We start from the raw sequence: 8,342 nt of genomic DNA on the forward strand, positions 1-8,342 counted from the left end.
CGAGGTCCTTGACCTTGAGCATTGGATGGTTGAGCATTGTTGCTCCAACGAAAATTTGGATGATCTCTAAGTCCAGGGTTGTATGTGTTCGAGTATGGATCGTACCTAGGCCTTTGTTACCCCATAAAGTTCAACTCTTCTTCAGTCATTGCACCATTTGGACAATTGTCAGTAGTGTGATCCTTGAAAGAACAAATGCCACATGCTTGAGGGTTGATGCTCGAACCATTGAATGCCTTGACTAGCACGTCAAGCTTTCTTTCTAAAGTAGCCATCTGATTCCTTGCATCAACATCATACACCCCACGGCTCTTGCTTCCTCTCTTCTCCTTGGAACTAAATTGGCGATTGTTGTCAGCCAAGTCATCAATCAAGGTGTAGGCTTCTTGACCGGTCTTGTTCATGAAGGTGCAGCCACATGCCGAATCCACCATGCTCTTATTGGTGGTGTCGAGTCCTTCATAGAAGAATTGCACCAAGTCATCCAACGAAATACCATGGTGAGGGCACTTCCTTTGTAGTTCCTGAAATTCCTCCCAAGCCTCATAGAGTGAATCACCATCCTTTTGAGTGAAGTTCTGAATCTCCCTCCTAAGTCTTTTCGTGAGTTGAGCAGGGAAGAATTGCTTCAAGAACCTCCTAGTCATTTCGTCCAATGTAGTGATGATTCCTGCAGGCAAAGAATACAACCAACGTTTAGCATCATCCTTAAGGGTAAAGGGGAACAAAAGCAACCTCAAGCCTTCTTGAGAAAGATGATGAATTGATTGGAGCTTGCAAATGTCCAAGAACTCCCTAAGGTGAACATTAGGGTCTTCCATTGAAGAACCAGAGTACTTAGCCAGCTGCCCAAGCAATTGCACAGGAATGGAGAAGTTAGCTTCATCAGGTGGAGTGAAAGCAATGCATGAGGGTGATTCAGGGGTGGTAGGAATGAATGCATTCTTGAGTGCCAATGGAGCACCAACAGGAATTATGTCACGGCCCGCAATTGTGTCTAAGTCTGAATTGAAGATGAAGGGGAAGGAAAGATCCTCCTCTTCTTCTGATCTAGGTGAAGAGCTTAAGATTGAATTGCTTGGAGATGTTTCGAAATTTAAAGGTCTACTTATGAAAGAGTTGTTTAAATCTCTAAGTGCTTGAATTCGATCCTTGAGCTCTTGTGTCTTCTTAGAAAATTCGGACATGCATAGTACCTGTTGTACGAAAGGTAACGAGTTAGCATTGAAGAATACACAATGAACACATGAAATTCGTGCCTTCCCTTAGTCACGCACACGCACACTTATGGGGAAGGACACGGCAACTATGTCAAGTTTACAACGAGTTAGTCCTTTACGTTTTACAAAAGTTCATACAATTCACAAGTTCTTTTTGCCATTTCAATGATTGAACGATCGATTGATTCTAAGTTGTAAATCAAGGTGGACGTGCGGCCTAAGTATGGATGCCTAGACACAAGATCAAGTCTTTGTTTCAGAAGGCCTTGTAGCTCAATCAGAGATAGTGAACACGGTATGACTCATTTGTTGAACTAAGGAGAGCGAACTCCCTATCGACTCCATCACCGAGATGTATGTCAGTCAGTAGTTCTCTGAGATCCAATTTTGGTCCCATGCACCAGAGTAATAAGAGAACGTGCCCCTTACTCAGCTGGACTTAACCTTGTGTGTTAGACAAATCTCCAAGTGTTAATAAAAGCCGCCCTCGACCTCATGCAAACTCGAGAGCTAGCATGAAGGGTTAAGGCTAATATTAACAAAAGGAACTTTACCTATTCCGTTCGATTTACAACCTACAACAATCATTCACTCAAGCACCAAAACAACAACCTAAGATACATTACTATATGTTACACGAAATAAGAATAAGAATATACAAATGTACAATATTCACAATGAATTCGTAGTAAAAGTTAGGGATCCATCTCTAATGGATCCCCGGCAACGGCGCCATTTGATGAATGCTCGATTACTCGACATCAATATTTAACCCTGAACACATCATAGTAGTATAAAGCAAGAGGGTATCGTTCACAAACCGGGGATCCAGCCAGGGCTTAGGATCACAAACATTTAACACGAATTCATAAAGATATAAATGGTTTGATATAGATTTTGGATTGAGTCATAAAAACAGTAAATAAAACCTAAGCTAATATATACATGTGATCAACCAACCAACACATAAACAATCACCAAAACAACTCACATAGAGGGAATCGAACAAGTTCTATGTCCATTCTTAGAATCATGCCGAGACATATATTGAACAACCAAGGATGGATCATGCATTTAGGGTTCTAAGCAGTAACCTAAACACATAGACACTTAACACATTCGATCAATACCAAGCAGCCATAATCGAAATCTAACATGTTCATCTTCATCATGTAATTCCCAAAGCCATGCACATTGAATTCATCAAGTATGTCACTTACTTAACCAACAACCATGCAATTCGAAAATCACATAAACAAGAATAAACATGTTCTTAGCATAAGTCTTTAATCCAACAACCTAAATATCATGCTACAAGCACAGTCATAACACTTAGAAATCGAAAATTGATCATACATACATTCGGCAGAAACCAAAACAGAAATTCCATAAAACCTAAACAATTTTCGAATCCTCTATATAAATTGAATCAAGTAGCTATTTCATAGACAAAATTGATACAAGATTACACTACACAAATCGCAAGCTTCATCCAAGAACAAGAACAAAACCAAAACCGAAATTAAACAAGAGTGAATCATGGTTACACTTTATAAATCAAGCAATCCACAAGTGTAGCCGAGACTTCTATGGATGAAACCTTCTTCATAAGCGTGTTTGAAGGCTATTGATAGGTGGGGAATGATGGAATCGGTTTTAGGAATTCTTGGAATAGTGAAGGATGAATTCGGCAGAGCTATGGCTTGTGTTTATGTGTAGGGCTGATGATGTTCCTGAATGGAGAGGCCGGCCCCTATATATAGAGGTTTAGGAAGCCTTCTTGCCGTGCCATAAGGAGATAGAATCCAATTGGGAAACTGAAATCCTCTTTGTTATGGATTTGATTTATGTACTCCATATCCAACTTGATGTAGGAAACCAAGTCCAATAGGGAGATCACTTTAAAGGCTGCACGGCAATCTCTTGGTCCAACTAGGAATAGCTAGGCCGGCCTCCTCTTCTCCTTCTTCAACTCGAATATGATTTCCTTGTTCAACTAGGAATGCATCTCGGCAACTCTTCTTTCTTTCCAAATATGATTTGTCTTTCCTGAAAAGAAATCGTCGATTAAGAAATATGAAAGAATGAAAATAGGAAAGTAGAGTCCTAGTCGAGTAAGGAATCCTAGCTCAATCAGGAGTTCTAACACTTAGCACAATTTCATCATCAAATCATCTCAGTTCGAAATAGCTCTACCTAGAACATACATATATCAAATATGAACCTAAAACAACTAAATAAGAAGTAACAAAGCATAAGAATAGGGCATATATACATTAAGAACGTCACACTTTGTGTTCCTATCATTACTTAAAGAAAATTCCAAGAATCTAAATTACGTATTACAAATAAGGAGAATATTATTATTGTGTATAAAACTTAATGTAAAACCGATCATTGTTTTTTTTTTCAATAAGGTGAAGGAACATAGCCAGAGAGGCTATACCTTATCCATTATTTCTATTAATAAGAGTACTTGGCAACAAGGGGGACGCAACACCAATACCTCGTGCCATTTGTTCAGCATTACACTTATCCTCAAAGATGATATTTTGAATAAAATTAGGAATCTCAGTTAAGCTAAATGCTTCAATTCTATCTAAACTAGCAAAGTCCCCACATGAATGAAATTGGCCACCAAAGACTCGATAGAATTTGGTGATAGATTTCTACGGTTGAAACCTGCATAGGATAGGTAGGTTTCACCCTTTGAACCTTCCCTTATAAAAATATGCTTACTTTACTAACTAAATAGTAGACGCGATGTCTTTGAACTATTCGTCATTTGTGTAAATGATAACATACTTTACACAGGCGTCTCCCTGGTACACTTCGGTTCTCATTTTTGTGCCCATTTTGGCCATGGAACACACGTCTGGTTCTGCAAGTAGTTTGATAAGAGTTATGCCCTCATTAACTCCCCTAGAAGCGGCCACACTTCTCTCTTGCATAGGTGATCTCTTAATTAAGAGTAACCCGCATTACTCTGCTCGATTTCTCGATGCATAAGAATCATTAAAAGTTTTAACTTAATCTCATGCTTTACGGGTATCACTGGTTTTTATCATAGGAATGGACTTGGAGAACTCCCCACAGTGATCCGAACAAATCACTACAGTTTGGTTTTCCCTTTTGAACCTAGATCTTGGGATCTCCAGTCAGCTAGGTTGGGTATCCACTGTAGTGATTTTTAATTTCCAATGGGCTTTAGTCCCATTCCCTTCGATGATTTTTCAACTAACTCTCTGTTTAACCCTTTAGTTAAAGGATCAGCAATATTATCCTTAGACTTTACATAGTCTATAGAGATAACTCCAGTTGAGAGTAGTTGTCTAATGGTATTATGTCTTCGACGAATGTGTCTAGACTTACCATTATACATCTTACTCTGTGCCCTGCTAATTGCAGATTGACTATCACAATGTATACCAATCGCAGGCACAGGTTTTGTCCATCTAGGAATGTCCTCTATGAACTGGCGTAGCCATTCTGCTTCCTCCCCACATTTGTCTAGTGCTACAAACTCAGACTCCATTGTGGATCTAGTTATAACTGTTTGTTTTGAGGACTTCCAGGACACGGCTGCACCCCCTAGCGTAAATACATATTCACTAGTAGACTTTGAGTCTTTCATGTCAGATATCCAGTTCGCATCAGTGAACCCTTCTATAACAGCTGGGTATGATGTGTAGTGCAACCCGTAGGTACGAGTATACCTTAGGTATTTGAGTACTCTTCCAATCGCTTGCCAATGCATAGCTCCAGGATTACTCGTGTACCTACTTAGCTTATGAACCATATAAGCTAGATCTTGTACAACTTGTTAAGTACATTAGACTCCCAATTATTCTTGAATACTCTAATTGAGAATTACTTTCACCTTTATTCTTGGACAAATGTAGATTCAAATCTACAGGAGTTCTGACAATTCCAGAACCTTCCTTGTCAAAATTCCCAAGAATATTGTCCACATAATGTGTTTGACTCAACACTAGCCCTTCTGATGTTCTCGTAATTTTAATTCCTAAAATGACATCAGCAAGTCCCAAGTCTTTCATGTCAAACTTAGAATTCAACATGTCTTTAGTAGACTTGATCATCTTATCGTTGCTCCCACCGATAAGCATATCATCCAGATACAGACATAAAATGATGTATCCATTTTATACACACTTATCACCTTCATTTATTCTAAATCCACTGTTGATCATGGCATTATCAAATTTCTCATGTCATTGTTTTGGTGCTTGTTTTAAGCCATATAATGACTTAACCAATCTACACACCTTCTTACTCTGAGAAGGAGCAGAAAAAACCTTCTGGTTGTTCCATGTAGATTTCTTCTTCTACATCTCCATTTAGGAAAGCCGTCTTTACATCCATTTGGTGTACTTCAAGTTTGTGCAACGCTGCACTTGCAAGTACCATCCGTATGGATGTTATTCTCGTCACATGAGAATAAGTGTCAAAATAAACCAAACCCTCATTTTGCCTATAGCCTTTAATAACAAGTCTAGCCTTGTACTTGTCTATTGACCCATCAACTTTTAATTTCGTTTTGAAAATCCACTTGGAAGTCAAAGGCTTACATCCAGGTGGCAAATCCACTAATTCCCAAGTGTGATTTTGCATGATGGAGTCAACCTCACTTTTGATTGCTTCTTTCCATAGAGGACCATCAATAGAGCTAATTGTCTCTTTGAAGGTACGGGGATCACCTTCAACCATATATGACAAGAAGTCAGGTCCATAGGACTTTACGGTCCTTGCCCTTTTACTTCGTCTAGGTTCAACCTCAGACTCAGATTCGGACTTCGACTCAGATTCTTGATCCTGAGCATTATTAGTTTCGGCTCGGTGTCTTCACGTGCCCGTTTAGAAGAATTAAATTCCTCTCTAGACTTCCGTGGAAATACATTTTCAAAGAAAGATGCATTTCTCGATTCCATTATCGTATCCTTATGAATTTCAGGAATATTCGAATCGTGGGCTAGGAATCGATAAGCCGAATTGTTATGTGCATATCCAATAAAGATGCAATCACTGTTTTAGGCCAATTCTTCACCTTTTAGGTTTAGGAATTTTCACTTTTGCCAAACATCCCCATACTTTTAAGTATTTGTAGGATGGTTTTCTCCCTTTCCATAACTCATATGGAGTTTTCTCTTCTTTCCTTTTGAGCATCTTATTTAAAAGGTAATTTGCCGTGAGAATCGCGTCTCCCCACATGTTGGGTGCCATCCCAAAATTGAGTAGCATAACATTCATCATATCCTTTAGAGTATGATTTTTGTGTTTTGCTACACCATTTGATTGTGGTGAGTATGGAGCAGTCCTTTGATGTATAATCTCATTCTGAGCACAAGTCTCAGCAAATGGCGATTTATACTCACCCCCTCGGTCACTTCTTAGTGCCTTAATTTTCTTGTTGAGTTGGTTCTCAACCTTATTTTATGGCCTCACTTTTGCATTTTAGCAAATACACATAGCAATATTTCGTGCTATCATCTATGAAGGTAATAAAGTATTTATTATTCCCTCTAGATACCGTTGATTTTAAATCACACACATATGTATAAATCAGATCAAGGGGTTCATTGTTTCTTTCAACACTTTGGAAGATGATCTAATCAGTTTTATCTCTACACAAGTTCACACTTGTGCATGTTAATTGACATATATTATATTCTTCACTACCATAAATTAGGAAGACTCATATAGGTGTAATAACTAGTTTTTGACAATAAACAATCCACCACCCATGGCTCTATGTCAATTTCAGACAAAACACATTTGTCAACACGGAGTTTTATACTCATTAAACCATTAAGAACATACATCAATTTATTCGATAATTTCAGTTCTGTTCTACAGATCAATCCAAAAACTTGGCTTGGTCATACCATAGCTCTAAGTCATTTAGTCCCCAGTCATAATCACTGACTTTTTCCATGCTATCATTTGATATCATACAACAGAGGTTCATGTCTGCAACCTCCTGAGTGACGGCTTCAATCAAGTTTGCCTCTCTCTTTTTGTTCCTCTTTGGTTTGTTGCAGTCCACAGACTTGTGACCAGTCTTGTCACAGTTGTAGCACTTGCCTTCAAACCTTGGCTTGGACCCATGATACTTGCCTTTCTTGTTTTTGGAACCTTGACCATGTTCCATCATGTTTGCCTTGGCAGAGACATCATTGATCCATGCTTTCTTTTCAGATCCTCGGTTGTCTTCCTCAATGCGAAGTCTAACCTCTAGATCCTCCATGGTCATTTTCTTTCGCTTGTGCTTCAAATAATTCTTGAAGTCATTCCAAGCAGGTGGTAACTTTTCAATAGCACATGCCACTTGAAAACTTTCACCTAGTTGCATTCATTCAGTGTGAATCTCATGCAGGATTAGCTGAATCTCAGAGAATTGACTCATTACAGTTTTGGAATCCACCATTTTATAATCAAGGAAGCGGCCCACGATAAACTTCTTGGCGCCGGCATCCTCGATTTTATATTTTTTCTCCAAGGATTCCCATAGCTCCTTTGCCGTTCCCATGCTAATGTACACATTGTACAATGAGTCGGCTAGACCATTCATGATATAATTCCTACATAAGTAGTCAGAATTATTCCATGCATTCACAGCAGCAATCTTTGCTTGATCGCCATGGTCATCTTCCTTTAACTCAGGAGCATTCTCCGTCAAAAATCTTGCAAGATTCAGAGTGGTCAGATAAAACATCATCTTTTGTTGCCACCTCTTTTAATGCAAACCGTTGAACTTCTCAGGTTTTCCCCATGGGATACTGAGACATGTACAACTGGAGCAGTAGGCACAGTTGGCACCAAAGGTCCCTTGCCATTTCCAGAATTTTCTCCGTTAGTCATTTTTAGAAACTGAAACACACACACAAGGTGTAAGTTTACTTGAAAAAATTCAGATAAATATCGAATACAAATTATATAAGCAATATCAAAAATAAACGTCTTAAGATTGTTATAACAATCAGTGATATATTGCATATATAATTTAATAAGCTGAATTATCAATAATTATAAATCAGAAATGAAGAACACGAAAAGAAATTCAACAAAAAAACCGAACGATTTGTTATGGAAGAACTAGTCAAG

The 8,342-nt window shown here is 38.5% G+C and overlaps 1 non-coding gene across 1 annotated transcript; it reads left to right on the forward strand.

The window, feature by feature from the left end:
• Positions 1-492: 492 nt before the first annotated feature.
• On the forward strand, positions 493-599 carry LOC126801330 (small nucleolar RNA R71). Its single transcript, XR_007672821.1, has one exon. It is a non-coding gene; the product is annotated as a small nucleolar RNA R71 (small nucleolar RNA).
• The last annotated feature ends 7,743 nt before the right edge of the window (positions 600-8,342 follow it).

Source organism: Argentina anserina, chromosome 6, assembly GCF_933775445.1.
Source record: "Argentina anserina chromosome 6, drPotAnse1.1, whole genome shotgun sequence".
Taxonomy (NCBI): Eukaryota; Viridiplantae; Streptophyta; class Magnoliopsida; order Rosales; family Rosaceae; genus Argentina; species Argentina anserina.